This window comes from Vidua macroura, chromosome Z (genome assembly GCF_024509145.1).
Source record: "Vidua macroura isolate BioBank_ID:100142 chromosome Z, ASM2450914v1, whole genome shotgun sequence".
NCBI lineage: Eukaryota > Metazoa > Chordata > Aves > Passeriformes > Viduidae > Vidua > Vidua macroura.
In genome coordinates this window covers 71,654,773-71,682,528 of record NC_071611.1, presented here as the reverse complement: position 1 = coordinate 71,682,528, position 27,756 = coordinate 71,654,773, and the positions used below count along the sequence as shown (strand labels likewise).

General features: G+C 39.1%; 1 protein-coding gene and 1 long non-coding RNA gene across 2 annotated transcripts in view; one reads left to right on the top strand and one right to left on the bottom strand.

Annotated features, from left to right (window-relative positions):
• APC (APC regulator of WNT signaling pathway) overlaps nt 1–22,272 on the bottom strand; it is a 93,780-nt gene extending 71,508 nt beyond the window's left edge. Inside the window, exon 1 of the mRNA XM_054002501.1 lies at nt 22,098–22,272. The gene's annotated coding sequence lies outside the window, so the exon portion shown is untranslated. The remainder of the gene's footprint in view (nt 1–22,097) is intronic.
• Nucleotides 178–4,478, top strand: LOC128821441 (uncharacterized). Its single transcript, XR_008441118.1, has 2 exons — nt 178–269; nt 4,271–4,478. It is a non-coding gene; the product is annotated as an uncharacterized LOC128821441 (long non-coding RNA).
• Nucleotides 22,273–27,756: the final 5,484 nt, after the last annotated feature.

The following is a 27,756-nucleotide window of genomic DNA, read 5'->3' as shown; positions in this document are numbered from 1 at the left end:
AGCGCCCGGCCCCGCCCGCGCCACCGGCCGTGCCTGCGCCGCGCGCACGGCGCGGCCCCGCGGGTCACGTGTGGCGCGGCCAATGGCGCGCGCGGCCGCCCCCGCCCCACCCCGCCCCGGGCGGAGCTCCGCGCGCGGCCCCGGCGCTGCCCCAGCGCCGCACGCCGAGCCCGCGCCGCGCAAAGCCGCTCCCGGCCGCTCTTCACCCGCCTGCCCGCGGAGAACGTTTTACGTTTTTCATGTAGAAATGAAACGAGGTTCTGCGTGTAGTAAGTTGCATTAAAGCTGGCACAGCTCACCTAGAAATAAATTGAGACATTGCTTATTAAAAAGGAAGCAGGAAGTGTGTCCTTCAAGGGTATCTCAGATTTCTCTGCGGTTCAGCAAAACATTGTTTTCATGTGCTTTTCAGATATAAAGTTGTTACTGAATAACAAATCAAATATATTTAACATTTAAGCGATGTTAAATAAGAACAATAAGTACCACTTGGAAAAAAAAATCTAAAAGACAAATTAATTTATGAAAGAAATCAATTCCTGAAACTATTTTATAATCTCCTTTCAGAAATTATCTCTCTCCAAGGTAAGGATGTAACAACGTGTTCACGAGGATGACTTAAAACCTCACAGAAGCACACTACTGAACTCCAAGACACAGGAGAAATTAAGCCATATTTCAGCTGTGTTTGTTTTTCACTTTAAAAACAATTATCCATATAACAGGTACTATAGGAATATTTTTAAAAATTTTTATGTAAAAGTCAGCTTTGCAGAAACAGCACAATATTAAACCTTTTAAATCCCCTAGAATGATTCAAGAATAGGTCTATGGGCAGTGTGACCCACCTCAACAAAATAGGGCATGATGGAAGACTTCTGAAAAGGCACAGTGGTTCCTCATCTAGAGCAGAACAATACCCTTCCCTGTGGTATGTTACATTAATTATGGAGTTATACGCTTATACAAGGGGACATGAGGATAGGTAACTCATTAAAAACATATGTCCTGATATGCCTTCTTATAATCCTTCATTCTGCTTATAATAATCTTTTTGATTTGCATGAGACAAGCAAATATGTAGGACCTCATGGTTGGGATGAGATTAAATTAAAGGCACTGCGGGCCTGTGCATGCATGTGAGCAATTGCACCACACATTACTTAAATGCTACTAATTTCATTTGAGCTGTTTCCTCATATGTCCTTTTTCCAATCAGAGAAGGCAACAATCCACACTCAGAAAAGATGCCCTTTACTAGATAACCTTTTATCAAACATCTTCATGATTAAGAAGATGGTGACACGTCATTTGCTACCTTCAGGATAGTTTTGCACAAAATTCTGTCTAACTTCACCACTCAGGCTAACTGCAGAGGTACTGTCACCTCAGCTGTTACGGTAAAACACTTTAAGCCAAAGTTAAGTGGGCCATTAGTCAAGAGTGTTCTAGGCTTTATGATTTTTTTGCTATAAAGTTTCTATAAATTACAGTAATTGTTGACATCATATGGTTTATGGTGGTTTATCATCCACTTGATTTCATTTCACAGCAACCAAGTTCATCCTCCCTCAGCTGTAACAAATTGTCACAGTACTCTTAACAGATCAAATTTTAGAACCTAGTCATTAGACCTAAAGCCATCTTACTTGATATCTTAGTGATATACACCACTGCTCCACCCCTCAGAAAAGCAAACCAAAATGCTCCCAGTTGTTATTGTGAAGCTCTCTCCATCCTAAAATTCTTTATGTTAGTGTAAGGGTACATTCAAATAAATACAGACACCACTCAACACCTGAGTTATCAGTTAGCAAATTGTTGCAATAGGAGTTACAGCTTAACCCCAAATCAGGATGCTCTTGTTATAGTTTTAAATCTGAAGAGTGGCAAGTGTTCAGAAGTAACAAGTGCCACACAGCCTGGAATGACTACGTGTGCAAAGATGACACCAGATAACCAAATAAACTGAAATACTGTGTACTTTAAAACTAAATTCCAGGCTTAAAAGTGAAAAACTAAGTTTTGAGAACCCAAACCATGTGTACTAAAGATGGAAGGCTACATAATGTATTTATTTACACACACCATACTGCATTTTCTGCATTTTCATTTTTCATCTGAAAAACGAACTGTAGTTCCCACTACGTGAAACGATTTTTGCTACTGCTGATACTGGTTAATCCTTTTTGAGTCTGGGAGTCACAATCTGAGCAAATTCACTGCTCTGTAGCCTGAAGTCCCACATTTATTTGCAGAACAAGCAGAAACACAAATTCTTGAATGCTTTCTGCCAAGATGACAGCTGAGTGGGTGGGAAAAACCCTTCCCTTCCTCCCTCATGGTAATGCCCATTCTATTATGATTTATAAACATGGCAGCTTATGGTCTGTGTCTGTGTCACATGTACTTGCCTCTGCAACAAAATCCAATATTAAGTCAAATTCAGTTTAATAAACAGCATGCTTTGACCCTTCCCATATTGCATCTTTCAGTGGTGTCAAACCACTGCTATACAGGTGAATATATTCTCTCAAAACTGCTTTCGATGTCCAGTACTGGATTTTCTTAATAAAACTGATACCAACAAAAGACTGTTTGAGAAAAAAAAAAAAAGGTCAGGCTCTCAGGAAAAAAGAAAGGAATTTTACAGGAAAAGGTCTTTAGACTAAGCTTATTTTTGGCTAGTTATTTTCTATCTGGCAGATGGAACAAGATGACTTTTTCATTCTTTGAAAGAAACCATTACCAAGACAGACTTAGCAATACCTGCAAGATATTACATATACCCACTCTTTTAAATCTATCAGAAGAGTCAATTCTCTGCATGAATCCATGTAAGCTATCAAATCCAAAGGATAGAAAATTTTAGTATCTAAAGATACTTGTTCAGTTTCAAATTACTTCTGTGATTTTGGACAAGATCCCTACAGCCTACTTAGCCCAGCATTCTCAAACAGTCAGATGAGAATTTGGGTCCAGAAATGGAATTGGCAGTATTTTTTAGGCAATTTTTGATGCAACCTATATGGTACATGTTTCCTATTGCATTTATAAAAATATTGAGACAAAATGAAACTGTCATTAACTGTTACAACCCACTACTAAGTAGTGCTAATTAGAATCTCTGAGAAGATTAAGGTCTAAATTTTTAAAAACATAAGGTCCATCCCCCAAAGTATCTATTTGCCGCATAAAATCATGACTACTACAACAGAAAATGCAAGAGATTTTCTGGTTTTAGATAGCTGGCTCATAAATAGGATAATTCTCTCAACGTTTGCAACTTCACCCTCTGCAGCAATACTCTTCTTCCTAGAAACTTTTCACTATCTAATATATTTAAAATGATTGATATTTCATTATTAGTCATTGAACATGCACAGAACCACCTACCTCAGAAACCCTGGACAGGGAGCGGTTGGGTAATGAACTAAGTTCTCTCTCTGGTGCCAGGAACTATTTTGGCATTACTTGCAAATGTGAAACAGTAATGCTGCTGAGATCTTGCCTTCAGAATTTTCTAATGCGAGACTTAGGCATTGGCTTATATTAGACTGCACTTTTAAAAAGATGGTACTTTGCAGATTTCATTAACAAAATAAACTGAAGACATTTCACATCTATTTTACATAGACAAAAGTTTCATCTCAATACAGGACTCAATGACAAATTTTAGCAGCTGCTGTAACCAAAGGTTGTCTTGTGCCTTTCAACTTTACACGGGGGGAAAAAAAAAAAAAACATCAGTGAAGCTGAACATTCTCTTTGTTCCTTATTTTCTTTAGTACTGTGAAAGTACATTCACATCTCTCACGACCACATGAAGACCAGGTTTCCTCTGAGGTCTGTCCTTACCATGTGACCAGGACCAGTGAAAATTTGCATATACACACTTGAGAAAACTCATAGCTTGATCCCACTGGCATTACTATCACTGTTCTGGCCATTAAGAGCTGTAGCCCTGCTTTCTCCATCATAATTCTATCATATATGTTGCATATTATTTCCCCAACTATAGAAACTTCCAACTATAAGCATTAGAAAGGTCATCAGAAAAACTTTTCTTGAGGATCAAGAACCTAAAGGATTGCCTTTCTCATGCAGATGAAGAAAGAATGAAGAAAATAACTCTATTATTGTTCCCAATGCATCATCCAGAACGCATGCAGTAATCCTACAAAAGCAAGAATTTTCTGTACTGAGAAAAGATTTTCTACTATACTAATGTACTAAATTCCACTTTTTTTTTTTTTTTTTCCCTGTCCAGGAAGCTGTGCTACCAGTTCCTGAACTTGAGAAGACTTTTCCACAAGCAATGAAGCAATGACAAGGTCTGTCCTTACTCGTCTGTGGGGTCAATTAACTACCCCACAGACAGGTACCATAACCTAAATGAGAAAAGCAGAAAAATGCATGCTGTTTAGTTATTTTGTAACTAAGTCAGAGGTACAGAAATACATTACTTGCTTTTTAAATCCTTTACTATTTAATGCTCTCTACTGTTTGCCAATTCCTTACTTTTGTCCAGAAGTAGTCTGCTCTCTGGGGCATCTCCCACTCATACTTTATTCCCTCTCACTAAGTTTTTCCATCTGCATGAAGCTTTCTTGCTTTAAATAAAAAAATAAAATTAAAAAATCAAGGAGAAATACTGCTTCCTCACATCTGTTAGCTCTGTTAGTGTGGAGCCAAAGCCCAGCCTGCAATACTAGTCACATTTTCTAAAAACAGTAAAGCAATAATGAAGAATTTGTTTAGAAAACCATTAATTCAGTGTATTTCATCATCCACTCTTCTATCTCAGCTACATAATAAGCACCACCTGACATAACTTTGTGTCACATTTCCTATGATTTCCTCCTCCACTAATTAAGAACATCACACTATCCTGGCATTATATCACTTCATTTCCTCTGCTGTAGCTCTTTCAGGCTTGTTAGGTAGTTTACTGTATCTGCATCCTGTAATTTTCACTTCTTGCTTCATGGATGGTGCTTATTCAATCCACTAAATGGCTCAACCTTTGAAGAAATTTGGAAGCTGATTTTAGAGATGTGACCTAGGAATCTTGTCATTTGTCTGTAATGTGCAGAAAGTGAGTTCACAGTGGTCAGATAAAGAGCTGACTTTCAAGTGTAGCTTAGCCCACTGACCAGACTGTGTTGGTATGTGCCAACCCACTCATTCCAACTGCTTATCCAGTGAATTTGAAAACTTGTAATTGCACCTTTTAGCCTATCAGTAATTCTGTTTTAGTAGTCTGTTAACGGTATTGAAGGCCAAACATCTTCAATATAAAAGCCCTCAGTCGGGATACCTCGGGGATTCTCTGGTGATTATTTTTCAGATGGAAGGTTATTCCTAGAGGACTTTTTTTCAATAATACATACTTTTTCTCTTTTCTCCACTGGGGCCACAGACTAGAAAAATACATTTAAAGAAAGATAAAAACCAGCATATTTTCCCATGTTTCTGGGGAAGTGTCAGACTCTGGATCTGTCTGATGGCAGATCTGCACTGAGTGCACACTTGGAACACTTGCAGTGGCCTGGGTTACAAGATAAAGCACTATTTTGCAGATTCTTCGTACATTAACCATAAGAAGGCACAGTACTCACATGACACATGGATGACTGCGTGTCAAGTGGATGGTTAAACTCAGTTTTTTGTTACACTGTGGTTGACAGAGGTCTCTGCTAAAAGATGGATGCTACATGGCTACATGTAAGCTTTATAGTGACCAAGAGTATCCCAGAATTCTACACCACTCTGACAAATGGAAGCTCTATCAGTGGATTATTTACCTTTTTCTTCACAATCTTCTTTTCAGTCCTCCCTTTGTTCAGTTTGAACCAGATGTTCTTAATGCAAGAGCTGATTTCTTGTAAGCATTCTGACATTTTAGTAGTAATAAATCAGTTAGCTGAAGGTCATCTATTTAGCTAAAGGTCATCAATACGTTTTTTGCCAATGGTATTGAAAAAGAGGGAAAGTTAATTTTTGTGGAATCCTGCAAGCAACGACCTTTTCCAAGAAACATACGTTAACCGTGACCATTCTCCAAGTCTGCTAAGATTAAAAAAGCTAGACACAAGTTTCATAAAACCCACCACATTAAGAAAGGCTTTGACTAGATCTAGAAACACAAAGATCTTGCTAAGTCATGGCTGTGAGTTCTCTCACCATAATTAAAATATTTTGAACACTTAAGATTAAGGCTCAAGCCTTAGAGGCTCTTAGGTACAACAGGACAACTGTATCAAATCAATCTAGAAAAACTATCATTTACATGATAAAGTGCTGGCAAGAAATCTGAGGACACATATATCATACTCAAAGATATATAAAAAAATTCCACATTTCAGTACATAAAAGTAATTACTAGGGAGTTTGAAGAAAGACCACAAATAAAAATGGCTTGTCAAGGAAGATTTATACTGTATGGTTTTAGGAGTGCAACTTAGCTGGTTTAGAAAAAAGTAGGCTGTTTTTTATCACTGTATACTGAAAATATTTTTAAGTGTCACAAGTTTAAAGAGATCCATCAGCACAGATCAGACAAACTGGAAATGAATTTCTCAACATTGCTGCAGTTAATCAAATCACAAAAGTTCAGTAGGAATTAAGCCCACAAGTTGAGACAAGGTATTTCAAAAAATACCAACTTTTACTGTTCTACAGCCTCTAATGTAAGGGTCACACTGAACAGTGCTGGGACTTCAGGACTGAAATACATGGAAGTTTACAATTCAGTTAATTCAGAATTTAATTCCTTGCAGTGTGCATATACTCATAATGTCTTGGAACAATTATAATAAGTCTCACACCACCAAGACTGAGCTGATTGCTTGGTAAGGTTAAGAAAGAAAATCCCCCAGTTAATTTCTCAGGACCAATACAGAACTTCACCATTAATTGATTTCTGTGCATGCAAAGATGAGCTGCTGTGGGAGGTAGCACTCCCGCGGAAGGAAAAAAATTAACTATCTCAGCTGAAAACCAGGACAAGAATGGACTTGTGCTCTTAGGTAGCACAACCCTCCAAGACACCTGGCCAATATGTAGTTTTTCTGCTCACTGCCATATTAATCATTGCAAATAATGATTCATGTCATATTTTTGGGTTAGCTTTTGTTTTGGAAGCATTCTTACTCTCTTCAGCTTATTTATTCACCATAAAAATGTGTCATTGGATGACTTGGGTCTCACTCCCTTAGGGAATTTCTCTTACACAAGCCTCTAGGCAATGGTGGCATACTAATTTCTTCCCCTCCTCATTTGGCACACCATTTAGTCAGTTTATTGAAAGCTAAAAATACACAGCCTCAATTCAAAATATGTGTGGCTGGTGTGGGTGCTAGGAGTTACATTTTTCTGTTGGGGTTTTGAATGAATGACATCTTTAAATATTAATTTCAGTAACACTAGTGAAGGGGAAAAAACTTTTTTTCCTTTCAATGGAGAGAGAAGTGTTTTTATAAAAGTCTGAGAAATCGACAATATCTTATTCTCATAATAATGAAGATCCAGCTTACTGAATAGCCAACAGGGGATAAAAATTCAAGCTGCTCTGCCCAGTATTCAAGCAGCATGAATACTTTTTAAAAATTAATCTACCTGCAGAGTAGAAAAGGAATACAAATTTGAAATATTCATTGTATTTCTAGACAAGCTGCTTCCAGCACCAAGCTCTACAACAGTGCTCTGTGATCCACATTTTTAGGAGTCACACAAAACTGCCATTTGGGCCATCTTGGAAATACCATGCATCTTCAAAGTAACAAAACCAGCATCTGAGACAGCTACTACTGAAAATTTACTACTACCCAAGTTGCTTCAGTACAGTACTGGGAAAAACCAGTTGAAGAAAAGGACTGATATCCATGCCCAGAGCAAATAAAGCGTCAGTGGACTAAAAGAGCAGAAAAAACACATTTAAGTCTGTCAAAAACTGAGAAGGGAGGAATTTCTTGATCTAGATAGAATACGTATTTCAATGCCAGCTTCTTTTCCCAGCTTGAATCCAAGGTCACAAGCTACTCAACCAAACTATTTAAACTGCATGCACTAAATCTTAGAACCCCTAATAGAAATGCATGATTAAAGAATATAATGTTGCAACTCTGCAGAAACAGGTTAAGATGTAACAATTTAAAATTACATTACTGGTGCGCTTTGCATCTTAGATTTTAATCCCTACAGTCATGGGAAGGGAAAATTTTAATTAATCACAACAATACTTATAAAAGCTCTCCATCACTAAGTGTACTAGAAGACCTCTTTTTCTCCTAATACATAATCCAAATATTTCAATCTTAAATGCAAAGACTGAATTTTAAAAACTCTCCAGTGCAAGTTAGCTAGAACACCAGCCCTTAGTCATATTTGACACAAACAGTCCTTCTCAGCATGGATTTGCATTTCATAGATCCATTAGTCTTTATAAATATATTTATTTCTAATCAAGTACAGAATCCCTTGCTAGAAGTAATTTGTAACATTTTAATGTTAAAACCCAAACTATTCAAGTTTAAAGTTTGCCTTGCAAACTCAAGTAAACTGAGCAATCCCAAGAAAACTCTGGCAAACAAACATAACACATTCTTTCTACACAAAGAAAAAATCCAAACAGAGTAGTCTTGTTAATGCCTGAAAATTAAGGTAAGCTGAGAGCTCAAAAATTTTAAGTATTTCCCACAACAATGAAGGAGTTAATTTTGTAAGCTAATTACCTCAGGTGGCAAGAGAAAGGCAGAAATCTTCACAGTAGGTAATACTTGTCCTAACAAGGAAGAAACAATAGGAGAGATCTCATGCCATTGACAAAATCCCTTCTGTCACTGAACAGAAAACCAAAGTCATTCTTCAGAAACACAATAGGCAGTAATTGAAATTTTCTTATTCAAGACTACGAATGAGCTGTTGTCACTTCTTTTTTTTTTTCTGCTTTACTTGATTTTTTTTTTGCCCCATCTCATGACCAGACACTTGGGAATTTTGTGCAACATTCACTCATGGCACTCATTCATCACATTATCACACACAGGTGTGACTAAAGTCACCTGATGACTGACTCAACCAGAACTGGCCCTGTATGCCCAGATGTGCACCCACCACACAGAAGGGTGGGACAGCGCCTGTGACAGCACACAGCCACTCTACAATGTCCAAGCACTTCCAGGAAAGGTTGGAGTCACAGCGTGACTTCACTGAGTGAGCTACAAGAGCAGGGGCTTTCTAGTCTACACCAGGCTGACACTTTCCCTGGTGTTCTCCTATTTACTGGTTTTTGCCCTTCCTTCCCTGAAGAGCAAATGCTGCCAAGTGCTGTTAGTGAGGCTCATGACAACCTTATTGCCCAATACTGTTCTACACGGCAGGCTTTGAACAGCAGAATTGCTTTAGCACAAAATCTGTGTCTTTTTAAGGATTTGAGATTTCTACAACATAAAGCAGTTCTGAAGCTTACGAGGCTTCTAGAGAACAGAAGCAATATAATTATACTTAGAACTTAGAAAACTCAGAACAGAGGCAAGAATGATGGAAAGCATTATCCATCGAGGTTCAGAAATGGTACAGTAAACTTAGAAGGAACGCAGATTGAATAAAACAGACAGTTCTTCTTCAAACAGTGAACCAGGTGGTAAACTGCCCACACAAACAGTTACTTGGCACTCTAAAGAACTCCATCACTTCTACGTCACTAGTCAAAAAATTTTCAAACAACAGACACTGGCTAAGGAAGTAGCAGATAAGTATTTTCCAAAGCCACCCATACTCAGAGCAGTTGACTTTTAAGACAAGATTTAATATATTGGCAGAGAGCAAAAATAAAACAGCCACAGCAGCACTATACCTTGAAGGTAGATACATCTTCCAGTATTTTCGGAACAAGTTAAAATATTCTAAACCACCTGAGACTTCTAAATTAGAGAACAGTGAATTACAACCAGGCTTTGTCACTACAACTAGTTTCAAGTCTTCCTTGCTGCATGCATACCAGACTGTCACATGGACTCTTCAATAGCTTTACATGACTCTGGGCACTATTTCACTTGTGGGGAAAAAAAAAAGGGAAAAAAAAAAAAAAAAAGGAAAAAAAAAAAAAGACCTGGAAATCTTGCTCACAAGTAAAATTGAGAGAGTGATTTGGAACAGTATAAAGACAGTCATGTATGGACAACTACTCTTTCATGGAAAACAAAGCAATACACAAATCCACTGGTTTTAGAGGAAGGCAAGTTCTCTTTCTCCATTCAATTAATTCTTTTCAGCTTCCAGCACTTGAAACATTTTTTTTGGAAAAAGCTTTATGAATCAAGTCTAGTTCTCAAGGTCTTAATGACATTTAGACATTTAATTAGCAAGCCATCACTTGGACTGGTAACTAAAGCTTTTGTCAGAGACCTAATTCCATGCCAATTCAAACATCCCATTAGTCTTATATTAACTAAAAAGAAGCCTCATAATATTCTGGCTACTTTATTGCACTGGCATACATTAACACAACAGTGGAATGAATCTAAACAAATGCAAGGCTATATATTTACAGTGTACACATGTTAAATTAACAAAGATGTTCTAGGACAAAAATATAATAACCATATATGTATATGAATTGGTACTCAGGCATACTTTGTGCTTCTTGGTACCCTGTATGAAATGTCAGTGACACTCAAGTGAAAAAAAGGGAAAAAAAGCAAAGAGATTGATTTATTTTAAACTGTTAATTGATTCCAAGCTATGCAATGCTCTTAACACTTTCTAGAGATCATTCTGAACATATTTAGACACTTATATATGTAAATTAAGTATCATTATGTTGTCATTTCTCCTCTAAGACACATTCAGTACATTGGATTTCTAAAAAGTTATTAATATATATAACAATACATATAAACAAATAAGCTATATTTGGAATGAAAGAAAAATCACAATGCCCATTTTCATCTCTTATTTCTAATTTAGACCTGTAGTTTTCACTGAAATAACAAAACAAAATGTAGAAAAATGCTAGAGCAAATGCTAGAAATCATTTGCATGCATTCTGAAAGGTTTTTTCCTCGCTTTTGAGGAAACAGAGTCACTGCTCCACTACAATGGGCTAAAATTAGAGTCCTATACAATGAAATGCTTGTAGTTGAACAATTTGAATACTGTGGAACAAAACCCTAATACAGTAATTCTGCTGGAATACAGAGAGGAAGGAAGACTGGTACCAAGAATGATTGAAGAAACAAATATATGAAGAAATTGGGAAGTATTCAGTTGTCTTTAATTCTGGTATTTATAAAGTCTATAAATAAATTCTTTAGTATACTAAAAAATTATTTGTAAAAAGCAGTTTAACTTTGTTTTAAAAAGCAACTGTGTGGAAGGATATACAATCATATATTGGATTTGCTAACCTTGGAATCTCATGTATTTCAGCACTACCTGCTGACACTATCTCCTCAGCAATGACAGGTGACAATTATAGCATCAGGGTTACCGGCACTGAAGCTTTTACTCCGAAACTGCTGACAAATACATTTTTGGTGACAGAAGTAAGTAAATTGTAACATAATCAGCTTTTTTTTTTTTTTTTTTTTTTTTTTTTTTTTTTTTTTTTTTTTTGTTTTGTTTTTTTGTTTTTAATTGGTCTAGATCCTGGTGTATAGCAGGTGCTACACAGCAGTTATTTTTGTTGTACACCACCTGCTGATAGCCAACAATTTTACCCCAACTTCATTCCACATCCAAGTCTTTCATGACTAATACAGAGTAATCAAGGAGACTTTACTTGAGCCCTTGGATTGCAAATTGTGCGGGGAACAGCTTAGAAAGAATAGAGATCTTAAATGTAGATCTTTCTGAGCAAAAAATACAGACTTTGGAAACAATCTCAGTGAGAACAGGCAGGCATTTAATTCCAGAAATCCCATTATTCAAAGCATATACAGCATTTTCTTTGTAGAATGTCTAACTCAAATACCTGTATCTCTCCCTCCACAACACAGCTGAATTTTAAAAGACACAACAAAAAACCCCAAACCCACCCCTAAAAAAAAGAAAAAAAAAACAAAAAGGAAAAAATATTTTAAAAAGTATTGAGCAGTTCAAGACTACTTTGGTCTAGTATTGCTTCTTCTACTATAGTAGAAGCAGCACAGCTACTTAGCCCTTTATGGCCTATACTTTGCCCATCATAAATGGGAATTTTTCACTCAAAGAACCTCTAAACATGACAATAAGAGACACTCTTTCCTTTGGGCAAGCATTAGGGGCACTGGAAAGGCACTGGCACAGGCCTGAAAGTCCAAACTTTTCTTTCAGAATGAAAGCTGATTTTTCTTTGTCATGAAAATGAAATCTCTACTTACGTACTTGAAGCTTTAACTGAACAGCAAAATGGTAAGATGGCTAGCATTTTCACTGAAATAAGCAAGTTGCTACAGAATACCAACATTTCAAACCAGGAACTACATCAGCTACAGGAAAAGTATTTTTTACTATAAATAGGCAGGAGGAGTGCAAAGGTCACCCACTTGGACCCTTAAAAGACAGTAAGTAGACTTCTGACAATGTTTCAAAGTGTTGGGCACTAGAATTCATTACTTAATTGCATGAAAAAGCTAACAAATGAAGGCATACCAAATTTCTGGTCCAGAGAACAAGCTTACATTTTTTTGAATAGTAAAGACCAACATGACCAACCATCCAGATCAATATGATTACCAAAAGACTTTGCAACACACAAAAAAAAAAAACTTTCAAATGTGTATTTTCAAAACACATAAAATATTAGGATGGTGTTTTGGAAACGAGTAACCATGGAAAAGACACATGAAATCTGAGCAGCACTAACCAAGATGGACAGTAGCAGTACGACACTAAGATGTCAGCGACTTGAGACAAAGCGGAAGTTATTTGCAAAACTTGCTTCTGAATTTAGAACTACAAAGACAGCCCTACTATGACCTGTGTCCAAGAGGAACAGCTGAGGAACTCAGTATTTTTATTCTGACACTGTATACACAAAATGCAACTTAATAAAACTAAGAGCTTGTTTGATCAAACTACTTCACTCCATTTCCAAAATAAATGTCTTGTTTCATAGTCTGATAAAACTTAGCCTGTTCCAAAGTATGTTAGACTTACAAAAGCAATGGAGGTAACTCTTGATGACTGAAATTACAATCAACACCACTGCACTCAAAAAATATTGCACTACTCAACAACCTCTTCACAGATAGTTCAAGAAGGCAAGGAATGGATTGCAATACTAAACTGCATCAAAGAAAATAGGCAATTTTTACTCCACTTTTTTCTTTTTTTAATAAAGAAGCACTTAAAATATTTCAATTATCAGTGATAACTGAATATTTCAATGTTTCCATTAGAATGAAAATGAAAATAAAAGCTGTTGCTACATCACACCAGTAGAAGAAACCTTGATCATCTATGAGGGACAAGCAGCATGACTGCTTCTTGTAGAACATGAACACATCTTCTCAAATTCTTATACCACAGCATCACAAAACACTTTTCCTATAGCTAGTGAATTACATGACAATCCTGTTACTAAGTTGGTTTCCAAACAAAGTTATATTTTTAAAAAAAGTCTATGTAGCAGTGGGAGAAAATGTTGTTCACACAGAAGTGTTTGATCCCTGTCCATGACTAATGCATAGTTTTGTACCATATAGTGCTTAGTTAATGATATAACTTTCCAAATAACTTTTCTAATTAATTGTTTTAATTAACTTTTCTCATTTATTGTTTCAATTACCAAAATAGTAATTACCAAATTTAATTATCAAAATTACCAAATTTAATTTTAATTGTTTAAATCCTAAGAAGTGTAAATTTCTAGTCTGTCATCTATCACTGCAGCCAGCATTTAGCAAGGTTTGTCATAGCCTGCTGTTGTGGGAACAGAGTTTGGGAAAATTACTGAAACTCTTCTAAACCAATTCCAATCAACCCAGATAAGCTACAGTGATCTCAGACCTAGGAGGAGGTTAACAAAGCCTGGGAGAGAGACCTATTGCTGAAACTGGACATAGAGTTTCAGAATTTATGGACCACAAGGACATTTTGCAGAACTCTGAATTAAGGAAGTAACAAAGAAAAGTCAGCAATTACATTGAAACCTTCTCTATCTGGGATAAAGACAAAAAAAAAAAAAAACAAACAAACCAGTGAAAATGTGGGCTAATTAGGATGAGAAGCAAGAAAGCAATAACCAATAGAAGATAGAACACTAATTAAAGAAGAGAATTACCTTATTTATAGACAATGAACATTAATTTCTTTGCTTGCTACAATGTGTAGCAAAAAGATCTGACAGTGGGTGTGGATGTTGGGCAGAGCTATCCCCATGCACTCAGCAAACTGAGCAATGTTGACTTCCTAACCTAACAAACTGGTTGGAGAGTTCATTTCAATAACATGTCTGAAACAAAAAAACACTTCTAAAAAAATTACAAACTAAACCAGTGTACTCTCCAAGCGACTAAATTCCAATGTCCCAAAATAGGTATCAACATGGTAGATTTCCTTCCCATTCCATCCTGCATATGCTCCCAAACATAGCCAAAGGTTAATTAATATTAACTACAGAACAAGACTTTCCTAAATGTATGTTCAGAATACAAGTAGTTTGTACACACTATCTGTGAAAAAAATATTATCCTCTTGCATAACAAAGAGCCTGCATATCTGTGAAAAAAAGTGATTTTGATAGGCAGTTCTCTTGTAATAGCATATATGACTGCTTTTTAACAGACTGTGTAAACTTGATCTTCAGGTCTGTGCTGCCAGCAATAACTAAACCTTCCCCTTCTCCTCCCTGCAAACAAAAACACTGAAATGGAGGTCTAGCTATAAACTCACCTCAATTTTACCTTTCTCTGCAGTGCTAGCTTTTTTGTAGTTTTAAGTTGCAATTAAGAGAAACCAAGGAGTCACATGAAAAACAGTATTACTTTCATCAAACTCTGCTACTTGGCAAATGAATAATTTCTGAGAACAGAGATCAGTTTCAAGCAAGAGCTTTCTATGCACACTGAGAAACAACTACCTACAGCAATCAAGAAAACCATCTTTATAATGACTTGTGTAATGAATTGTAGAGAAGGAAGGAGTTTGCAACTCTATCCCAACTGAGAAGGACACAAATTTATTACAAAACTACTTATGAAAAAGCTATTAACTATAAAACCCAAAAGCAATAAACACTTGTCACAACAAAGATCTCTGCACACTACATGGTGTGTTTCTTCACTTCTAGTAACACACTGGAATTTCCATGAAATTATTCCAACATAAACCCACATGACGTATAACAAGTACATTAGACAAATTCCTTACAATAATTTTGATGTAGTAACACTTTGCTCCTATCACTCTGAAGTTTATTCTGTTTCTCCAAGCATAACACAAGCAGCAACATGGAATACAGATCCATTCTGTATATATCTGAACATGAAGTCTGTGACCAAAGATATTCACACAACTTTAGCACAAAAAAAGTCTTTCAAGACACTGATGGGTAATATTCACTGAAATTATATGGATACATTTAATGTTACAGTACTTTTTATTTTCACTTCTGTGTTAGAACCTCACTTCTTATTTCTGTATCCAGTATATATTATATTTTTATTCACACTCTTACCTTTCCATATTCCCAAAAACAGTTACAAAACAATACATACTAAAATCACAAACCCCAAAACCAAACAATTCAGACATTAGAAGACAAACCAAAATAAGGAGCAGGAATCCACTTCAGCATGTACAATGACAGCCAAAAGTTCTAACCTGACATGCTTACTCAGGCATTCATTTGCATTTTTAGGATTAAAGAATCATTTAGGTTGGAAAAGACCCTGAAGATCATCAACACCAATAACACTGCCAAGCCATCACTCACTAAACCATGCCCCTATGTGCCACAACTACAAGTCTTTTAACTACCTCCGGGTACTTGGAAATGATAACTTTTTCTTCCACTTTGTGATATTCCATAACTTCCCCTGCTCCAATGCTTGACAACCCTTTTGGTGAAGAATTTCTCCTTGGTATCAACCTAAGCCTCCCCTGGTGTAACCTGTTTTCTCTTGTCCTATCGTTACCAGGCAGAAAGAATCTCCACCTCACTACAACTTCCTCCCAGGCAGTTGTATGATATTCAACTGCAATACAGTTCCCATTAAGCCTCCTTTTCTCCAGGCTACACATCCAAAGCTCCCTCAACTGCTCCTCATTTGACTCGTGCTCCAGCCCCTTCCCCAGCTCCATTCCCTCCTCTGGACACACTCCAGTCTCCCAGCAACTTTCTGCTTCACAGGGGCCCACAACTGGGCACAGCACTCCCAGCTGTGGCCGCAGCGCTGCCCAGCCCAGGGGGACGCTCCCTGCCCTGCTCCTGCTGCCCCACTCTTGCTGACACAGGCCAGGACACCCTTGTTGACCAGCTCCCCCCTTTTCCCACAGGGCAGTTTTCCAGCCACTTTTCCCACAGTCTGTAGAGCTGCAGGGGTTGTTATGACTCAAGGCAGGACTGTGAACTTGCTCTTTTTAAACCTCAGGCCGTTGGCCTCACCCACTGATCCAGCCTGTTCTGATCCCTCTGCAGATCTTTCCATCTCTCTGGCAGATCAACACTCCTGCCCAACTTAGTGTTATCTGGACTGACTGAGGGAACACATCATTAAACAGGACTGGTCCCAACACTGGACACTGGGACATCCCACTGGTGCCCAGGCATCAGCTGGATGTAACTCCACTCATCACCACTCTCAAGGTCCAGATGCCCAGACAGTTTTCACCCGGACACCACATCTGTTCAAGCCATGAGCAGCCAGTTTCTCCAGGAGAACTCTGTGGGAGATGGTGCCAAAGGCTTTACTAGAGTCCAGGCAGGCAACAGCCACAGCCTTTCCCTCATCCACCAAGCAGGTCATATTGTCATAGAAGACCAGGTTGGTGAAGCCAGACCTGCCTTTCATAAATGCATGCCAAGATCCCAGGCAGGCAGGGCCTGATCCCCTGGTCATCCTGCAGACCAGATGGCACTCAGCACAATCTGCTCCATGGTCTGCCCTGGCACTGAGTTCAGGTTGGCAGACCTGAATCAGAAGTCAGCTGTCAGCCTCACTACCTACACAAAGTCCTCAACCCACAAACTCCAAGTTGAGTCTGTAACACAACAAGCCAGTAGGAGCTTGAGGGAAATGCTTCTCATTCATCAGCTGAATTTCAACTTATAGTATGCAAACAAATTTAAATCTTATTCCAAGAAATAGCTACGCACCAAGTACTATATTGAGTTTTATGACTTACTCCACTTAAAGTGAGAGTACAATGAGACAAATTAGGCATAATTTGTAATACACCTAAATTTCTGTAAAAAATGTGTTACATCGGAATTTTTAACACTATTCTGTAAGAAAAAGTATTGCTTAGTTCTAAATTGATTCTTGGCTGAGGGTATTTAAATAGAAGAACAGCAGCAATGCGGATTCTCCATAGCAGGGGTTTCAGAGAAGAGAAAAAGCTCATGTGATCCTGAGAACGTTTTTCCATTAATAAAGAGAAAGCCAACTCACACAATTTATGCTTTCATGATTTCTTTGCACTCTTGTCACACAACAATGAGAAGTCCTAGTTTCCTTCCAGTTCCCTCCACATGCCAGTTACTACAAAAAAAGGCCAATCTACTAACAGCCAAACTCAGCTTTGTGAAACTCAGCACATTTCAGAATCTATTTAAAGCAGCCAACAATCATACCATTAACAGCAAAAGTAAGAGCTTTTTACTGGTATCTGCTTTCCAGAAAAATAAACAATTTTCACTCTAAGAACTTAATCTACGTATGAAAAGCTAAGTCTTAAGTAATGTTTGACTATGTCATCAGAATTCTATTATAGGGTAAGAATATAAAGTTTGTATCTTCAAAAAAATCACTGCATTAAGAGAGGCATCGTTATACTATTTTGCACAGCCTAAATTCTTTTTATTTTGAAAATAAAGTCTACATGAATAAGGTTTCTTCATCCACTACAGATTAATATTCTTTCAGCTTATGGTTAAAATGCACCCCTGAAGAATAATATGACACCTTTGAAAGCGTATCAAAATGCTATTGATACTTAAACTTCAATGCTTTAGTTTAACATTTCCATAGTGAAATCAAACTACTTGTTCTGTAATACAACTGTATTTATTTATTCAGATCATAGTCTTGTCTACTGAATTTTACTTCTTATCGTCTTAAAATCCATGTGGAAGTAATGGCAAAATGAATTCTCTCTGATCTCAAAAAGCATTAATGCTTCTAAAATTTCTTATTTCCACTAGAGATGACTAATATTTAATAAAGAATAACTGCTTTAAGACACAAATGAACATACTCATGAACCCAATTAATCTTTGGCAGTCAGTTCAAATTAGCATATACTATCTTTGTGACCATGACCAGCAAGCAGTATCAGAGGTACTGCTAAAATAGCACATGGAGATACCAAATGCAAGTAGATATTTATCTTTTTAACCTTTCTTCCAACCACATACCACTCTCCTATCCTTCACTATCCCTGTTAAACTGAGGTACAATATTGAGCAAATGCTCACTGACCAGTAGCTTTATCAGCTACAACTGATGCAACTCAATGCTACCTTTCAACTAAAACTGAACGGCAATCAGGGAACAGCTCACGTTCTATGACAGCACACCATCATTTGCTGTTGAAATAACCATCAGAGATCACAGTTATTTTTAACACTATTTTAACCAAAATTATATTTGTAGTGATAATTCAAGTTGATTAGAACCAAAATCCCAACAGTGTGAAGTACTGAAGCTTATTAAGTTGGATATGTTAATCTGAAGGGTGTCAGAGGTATGGCTATGAAGTAACAGGGGTTTTGCTTTACCAATACTGGTAAAAAAAGGATTATGAAAATAATATGAGCTTGAACAGCAAACAATTAGAAGATTCATTTAAAAATTAGTTACAACTATTTCCCAGCAGAGTTCACATACATTCATTCATTATGTTTCATACATACATCATTAAACTTACAAGGGAAACTTCCGAATACACTTCAATGATTATAAAATAATCCTGACACTTTTTTCTTTTAACATTCATAATATTGAAACTTCCATTAAAATATGAAATGTTAAAAAAGTCTGTGTTTTACTAACCAAATTCATTACCTACAAGCTAAATTATTGCTTATTGCATCAATATCCTGTAAGTTACTAAAACCATACTGTGAAAACATGTAACTTGATATAAAAAGACTACATATTGCTTTCTAATGTCCAAATTATACTGAGACAACTCAAAGAAGAATATGAGGCACAACACAAAACCCAAAGAATTCTTACACTGAATTTCAGGTAAGTGTGAGTAAAAGACCACAGAATTAACAGATATCTACTGTACAATGCTATGGAACAACTTCTGAGAAGTTGTAGAAGTAGAGACAAGATGCATACTATCCTAAATCAGTGGTGTGTTTTCACTTCCCACTCACAGGATGCGTAAGGGTAGAAGGGACACATAGCTCATCTGGTCCCACCTCTCTACTCAAGCGGAGTAATCCTAGAGCACATTGCTCAGAACTGTATCCAGGTTCTGGAATACCTCCAATGAGGGAGACTCCACAGCCTCTCTGTGAAATCTGTCCCAGTGTGTGATCATCTGCACAGTAAAGGAGATCTTCCCCATATTGTGGTGGAACTTCCGGTGCATCACTTTCTGCCCATTCCTCTTTTCCTATTGCTCAGCACCACGGAGAAGAGTCTGGCTATAGTCCCTTGACACCCTCCCTTCAGATACTTACAGACATTGATGTGATTCTGGTCTTCTCTTCTCCAGACTAAACAGGCCCTGCTCCCTCAATCTTTCCTCCATGGTATTTCGTGTACTCATGATACTTCAGAACAGCTTGCTAATATTTCCAAAAGCATACATCTATGCTTCACCTGTGTGAATAATTCTGTTTATTTTTACTGAGCTGCTTAAAAGACAATACAAAAGTTAACTATCAAAAACCAATTCAACTTGCTTTGCTTGTGCAGAAAGAAGGAATTTTTAGACTTTAGCCAAGATAAAGTAAGCCAAATCAAAATTTTCTTTCTCAATCATGGCAGGATTGAGGAAGATTTAATATTAATTAAGCTGTTTAGTTTTAAATACAATGACAGAGAGATAAAACTGCCTTACTATAGAAGCTACCTAGATAGAAGAGGTTCTAAAAATAACCTAAAAGTATTTATGGAAAGTAAATTCTTACACTGAGTTTTAGATAAAAAACACATCTATTTGTGTATTAAGCATACTCAAAATATTGCAAATACAAAATGCAGGTGTTTGTTAGGGTCAACAGCTACTAGTTTAGCATTAATACAAACCAAAACAGTATCACAAACTCATTGCATACAGTGGCATAGCACACTGCTGACAGTACTTGTTGTATGTTCTAAAAAACTTGTATTTGTGTATTTGTGATGTCAGTTACGTGGAGAATATTTTGTGCAACAGATGTCTGGATACCAACACTTGACATACCTGAGCATGGGTTTCATTGCATGGGGGATGTGCATAAACAAGGCAGGCTGTAATACATGTTTTATGCTCAGCAGAGTTTCTTATTGTATTTCTTAGAAATAAAAAAATATTAATTCAGTAACTACATCACCATATGTCTGTCCACAATCTTTTTTCTCCTTTATGCTACCAAGTACATATACACCTCTAACCAAATATTGTACTTTTTTGACACTTAAAGCATGTAAGGAGAGCAAGTACTTGCAAGGCCTTTGTTAATGGGCACAACTACGCTATAAATAGTCTTCACTCTAATTAAAGGAAAAAAAACATATCAAGGAAGTTGAAGCTGAAGCATAACAATGGTCTCATGATGTCCACTTCAGTATTTCTTGAGTGCTTAGGATTGGATGAACCCATCTGGCATACAAGCTTTTTCAAAGTCAGTTTAAAAATGTAGTATTACAGCACCTGGAGAGGAAAATGTTTCATTTCTCTGCATTTCAATTAGTCACCTAATCTCACCTAACTCTTGACGTAGCCTTAACTTACCAAAATGTTAGCAGTACTTCTGAAGCAAAGTTTGTACAGGTGCTTCTCCACCTGTACACAGAACTATTTCCTCTAGTTCAACCAGTAGCTGGTAGAAGCAAATACATGAAATCAGATTCTGCAGAACTATGTTTAATTTTTTCAGAAGGTTAGAAATTTCTGTGACAGCCTTACCAAAAGGCTTGTCTTACAGCTCTACAGGTCAGCACTATTGTATTGTTTAGAGCTGGGGGGGACACGCATGGCAGCAGCAAACAAGTAAGTCAGACGGTTTAGTACACCTGCATCTTCATTTCTCTGTACTTACTCAAAGAAGTCTGATGTTTACAGAATTTGGAACTATTCTGATTTATACCCGGTCAATTCTGAAGCTGTGAATGGCCACGAAGGCTAAAATTACTACAGAATCTGAGGCTGTGGTCACAGACACCTGTACACATCCACCCTTCATCACCAGAGGTCAGAGGGCACATAACAGAAGAAACAAAGCCTCCTAACACAAAGTTTCGAGGTTAATGACTCGTTTAATAGTGGAGTTTTAAACTAAGGTTCTTGCAGGTCAAGGCCTTTAAATATCTTTTCACAGGAGACCACGGCTCAAGCTCTTCCTAAGATGCAGCCTTCGTATTCCAGGGGTATTCTAGATATGGAGTACCTGAATGCTTTCAGACTTATTTTGAAGGACTAAACCAGTCAGTGATGTCAAATTACATCGTGCTACCGCAAAATAAAAATAAAAATTAAAAAAAAACCAAAAAAAAAACCCAAAACCCACAAAAAAAAAAAAAAACAAAAAAACCCAAAAAAACCCAAAACCCACAAAAAAAAAAACAAAACAAAACAAAAAAACCCAAAACAAACAAACAAACAAACAAAAAACCGAAAAAAAAAAGAAACCACGGAAAGCAAAGCTGCTGCACAGGCTTCGAGTGACACGCACTGGACCGGGCGGGGGCAGTGCCCCGAGGGCTCATCCCGGTCCCGGCACTCACCTGTTCGCCTTCCTCTGCCCCCTCCAGAGCCGTCGTGGCTCCTCCGACGCCTCCACCGGGCCGCCGAGCTACGCCCCGACTCCGGGGCGGTGAGGGGCGCCGGGCAGCCGCGCATACGGAGCAGCCCCGCTCCCTCCTCACCGGCTCCCTGCCCCGGCTCCCCGGCTCCTCATCCCCGCCGCAGAGCCCCGGGGCACCCCCGGCCGCCTCCTCCCCAGCCCCTGCCGCTGTCCCTGCCCAGCAGCCGCCTCCCCTCAGCCACGGCGCCGGGGCCGCTTTTCCCCCGTCCCTCACTCGCCGCCCCTGGCCGATGCCCCCGAGGCCGCCATCTTGTCCGGGAGGGGAGAGGGGCGCGCGCAGGCGCGGCCGCGGCGATCCCGGGCCCGCAGCGGCGGCCGCGCGCACGCGCGGGGGCGCGCCGCGCCCCGCCCCGTGAGCGCGCACCTGCCGGGTGCGCCCCGGGGGCGCGCCGGGGCTCCTCGACCCGGGACCGGCCACTCGGAGTCGGTCACTCTGGGTCGGTCTCCTGCCGAGGATCAGTCATCCAGGGTCAGTCACCCATGGAGGGTCAGTCACCCGGAGTTCATCCCCCTCACAGGGCCCGTCACCCCGAGCAGAGTCACTCACTCAGGATCGATCACCCGGGGTCGGTCACCCGGGGCCGGTCACTCAGGGTCAGTCTCCCGAGGCTGCGGCTGCACTGCCCTGGCAGAGGAGGTGGGCGGCGCGGCACGGTCGGAGTGGCGGGCAGTGAGAGCCCGAGGCTGCCGGGGTCGCAACAAGCACAGGTCCCTGCTGAGGGGTGGGTGCGAACAGCCCTCAGGTGTGGGAGGGAGGGGATGTCGGCGGAAAGCTCAGAGTGCCCATGGGCACTGTGGAAGCTGAAGGAAAACAGGGGATGGCCCCTCGTGATGTGTTTCTTGAGACCCTCACGCAGCAGGCGGTCGGGCGGTTTGCCTTTTAAAGATCACAGAATCACGGGATGGGCAAGGTTGGAAAATACCGCAGCAGCTCCTTTGGTCTAACCTCCCTGCTGAAGAAGGGGGTCACCTGAGTGGCAGAGCATTGTGTGCGGACCGTTCTGGAATATCTCTAAGGATGGAGACTCCATAACCTCTCTGGGCAGCCTGTCACTGGTAACATGAGGATAAAATCTTCCCTGGCAGCCCTTGTTTGTCCATGTGCTCAGTGAGCTTTGCCACAAGTGTTTCAGCTTCACAATGGATGAGCTCAGCCTCTCCAGTTTCTCTCTCTCAAGCTGGGCTGTCATGGCTTCACTTGGCAGTGATGCTTTGGTGGCCTCCTCCCAACCATGAGGATGGGTTCTATGCCACAACCAGTAGTTCCACAGTTTGGTAGCTGAGGTCTCTCATCATTTGTGCCTCAATGTTGCCTAGTTTGGATGACTTTCTTCACTTACAGATGAAATGTTTGCACAGCCTGTATTTCTCTTCCCTATTTAGGCTCGTATTTCCTGTGAAGTTACTTCAAGTTGATGTAGATCCCATGCTCAGTGGGAGGCAGATCTGGTGGTGTGAATCCCAAGCATACCCAGATGCAGCCTGGGGCAGACAAGTTTTTGATCTTCTCTGCTGGCTTTGCCATCCTTGACCACACCCTTGTACTCCCTACCCCAGTTAGGACTTTTGTTTTTAACCCATCTCATGAATTCTGTAACTACCTTCTTTCTTTTAATGTGTGTAAAGACCTTTTTACTACCAGTTTGAGCATCCTTTGCAATGTGCTCTTCAAATTGTTTTCTAGTCCTCATTTCCTGCCTTGATGTGACCTGAAGTGTTTAACAGCTTTCTGCTCTCTTTATTTTGGTCTAGACAAGTTCTGCCCCCTCATTATCAAAGGAATTGCCTTGGACAGAGATCATACTAGAGCCTGTAACAAAAGGCTGTCAAACCACAAATGTTTGTGAGTGTTAAGCACATATTTAGGAAAGCTGGTACATACTGATGAATAGCTATGTCTGTGCATTTTAAGTTTTGATATTATTTTTTCTGCTTAATTTAGCAATGAAATTTTCCTGGGATTTGAATATAATTTTTATTTGCAATTTCTGTCATTACTGTTTAATGATTATCCCTGTGTCAAGTGTCATAAAATTGTATCCTACAAACCATGATCACGAATATCTAAATACCAGCTGATAAAAAATTGACCAATATTATGAAAACTGGCACAGTTAATATATGGAAGAAATTCTTTACTATGAAGGTGATTTCCCAGAGAAGCTGTGGCTGCCACATCCCTGGAAGTGTTCAAAGCTGTGTCCAGACTGGATGGGACTTTGAGCCACCTGGTGTAATGGGAGGTGTCTCATGACAGGGGATTTGGAACTGGATGATCTTTATAAGGTCCCTCCCAAAGCATTCTATGATCCTGTGATTCAGCTGCTCCAAATGGTATCTTTTACAGAGTCATATGATGTATCACACTATTATGGCTTTTTGAAAGACAGTTGTTCTCAGTAATATTTTTGTAAATTCAGTCACCTTTAGTTTCACTAGCATATTGCCTAAAAGTTAAAGGATGAGTGTTGGAACCCTGGTTTCTGAGAAGTTTAGATTTTCTGTGCTGACAGGCACTGACCCCCAAGAGAACACTGCATTTGACCTGACGCTGTGGAGAAGACTTCCAAAATTGAATGATGGAACTGGGATTACAGGTGTGTAGTTTAAATAGAAGTGTGTAATATCACATGTTGGAAAACTTAGAGTTTAAGATTTTAGAATATAGTAATATATATAAGGCAAGATGGAGGTTTTAGGGCATAGACTAGTTCTTTACCTTCTTCATGGGTTTGGGTGGTATTGTGTAATTGTATAAAAAAGTCTGCATTGTGGGCCATGGGTGGTTATTATTGGGTTAAAAGTAAAAATAATTTAGATGTTATTTCTTAGTTGGGTAGTTTATACTTAATAGGCCTTGTAAAGAGAGAGATACAGCTCCATTTTTAGTTTGTTAAGAGTGAAGTGCTATAGAACTCACAGTTTGTGAGACTGCAATATAGGTAAGAACTAATAAACATCTGAGTCCAAACAAGAAATACTGTCTCATGATTTAATCCTCACCTTGGCAAAAAGAAGATAAAACTCCACAGATAAGAATCATAATAATTTTATATTATAAGGAATTTGGATTAAATCAAAGAATGTTCAGCTGTGAGATAGTAAATTCTAAAAAAGACAATTTTAAATGTCTCTGTGGTACACACAATAATCTTCCACTTCATAAAAAGAGAGAAACCTTCAACTTTTCTTGAATCCAATAAAGAAAAGAGAATGTCTTTGAACAGATTGAACAGTAGCCCTCTATAGTGGAGTAACTGTATCTGGACTGTAGCTGGACAAGGAAGGGCTATAGATGTCATCTAACTGGGTTTATGTAAAACTCTTGGTACAGTCCCTCACAACATTCTTATGTCTGAATTGGGGAGATTTGATCTTGATAGATCAAGGGACTGTAGGATGGAGAAGGAAGTGCCTGGGTGGTTACATCCAAAGAGTTAATAGTGAATGGCTCAATGTCCAAGTGGAAACCAGTAATGAAGGGTGTCCCTCAAGGGACTAATCCTATTTTATGGCTTTATCAATGACAGATACAGTGGGAGTGAGTACACTTTCAGGAAGTGGACAGATGACACCAAGCTGAGTGATGAAGTTGACGTGCTTGAGAGCAGGGATGTCACCTGGGGAGATCTTGAAAGGCTTGAGGAGTGGTCCCATGTGAATCTCATGAATCTGAACAAGACCGAGTGCAACGTCCTGCACCTGGGTTGGGGAAATCCCCACTATTAACACAAGCATGGGAATGAATGAACTGAGAGCAGAGAGGAAGGACTTGGGGGTACTGGTGGATGAAAAATTGGACATGAGGCAGCCATGGGCACTGGCAGCCCAGAAAGCCAAGTGTGCATCCAAGGCTGCATCCAAAGCCCTGCGGGCAGCAGGGGAGGGAGAGGATTCTGCCCCTCTGCCTGGCTCTGGTGAGACCCCACTCTGGTCTCCCAACACAGGAAGGACATGGAGCTGCTGGAGTGAGTCCAGAGAAGTGTCTCAGAGCTGGTCAGAGGGCTGGAGCACCTCTCCTGTGGTGAAAGGCTGAGGGGGCTGAGGTTGTTCAGCCTGCAGAGACCTTGTCTAAACAACTGTAGGAAAATGTAACAACAGCAGTAGTAATTTACAATTTGTAGAGCTTTGGTTCCTTGAGGTAATAATGTGAACACAGACATTTAAGTATAAGCTGCACCTTTGTGCTGAAGTGCATCACAGGACTGTTGCCACAGGTGAAAAATAGAGAATGTATCTGCCCCAGCAGTGTGAACGAACTCAGTGGTATGCTGAGAGCACTTCAAGCAGCTGCTGCTGCTGCAGAGCTCTTGCAGCTATAGATCCTCCCTGGCCCCTGTGGCTGAACACCTGCTAGTGGAGAAAGAAACTTTGGCTAATACACCATCTGTCACTCTCAAGCTAACCTGCCTCACAGGGGATAAAGACATACAAGAGAAGTAAAAAACAGTAACTAGTTAGGATTCTCAAGGGACCTGGCCGTAACCACTCTAAATTGTGGCATAAGGAAACATATGCCATTAGAAATCAGTAGGAATTTGCCCTAGCCGTTTGCCCTAGAGAAAAAAATAGCTGTGTTAAAATCTGTCTCTCTTCTTCTCTGTGTAGGAGTAACATACTGCTACGACCTAGTTATGACCTTTCCTTTTCCTCCCCTTGTGCCTTCTGCTGCTGAGTACCTATTCCAGAAGTAAACACAGGATTTCTCTGTGTGCTGGATGGGGAATTCACTGAATAAAGGTGAATGGTATACTGTGGTAGCATGAAAGTTGTGGATGAGAATGTGTTTATCAAAGTAGTCTTTGAAACAATCTCCTTTTTTGTCTTTTCAGCTTGCTGGCTAGTCATTCAATTGGAGATTATTACCACTTGTTGTTTAGTTTTTAAGACAATGTTCAGATGATGATCAGATTAATATTTCATTGCACTTAAATGTTTGATACATGTACATAAGTCAGTTTCTGTCCTCAATCTGTAATCATAAGAACATACACAAGAATAAACCAGAATCTACTGATCAATATAAAGTGGCAGCAGCTCTAATTCAGTAATTTGACAGTTGAACAAGGTGATTATACTGAAGATTCACTCTGAAATGTTCTAAGGGGAATTTGCCTACCAAGACAAGTTCTCTAGCTGTTGGCCCATATATTCAAATGTTAGTTCTAAGATGGATGTTTTCAGAGGTGCTTTCATTGGGGTAATTCTATAGCTCACTGTGAAAAACTTTTCTGTACAACAACATTTTAAATAAAGGCATGAAAAATGTCAATGTTGTTAACTATAATACTAAGTAGAATAATATTCACCTTACTCTGGAGAATATAATTACTGGAGGAAAGCATTTCTTACAATTGGCAGTTTGCTGTGTGGTGTATTTAAACAACATTTTGGAGGAGCCATTTTGGCAACATTTATCTTTCAGGACAGAGGCCAATCTGGAGAACTCCAAGTAAGTAAAAGAGTAGACAAATGTTTAGATACTAATTTTACAGATATTTGCTACAGAGGGACTAGCCTTTTCTATTTATGGATTGCCAATCACAAAGAAAATGCCCCCTTAAGAAGAATGACTTCCC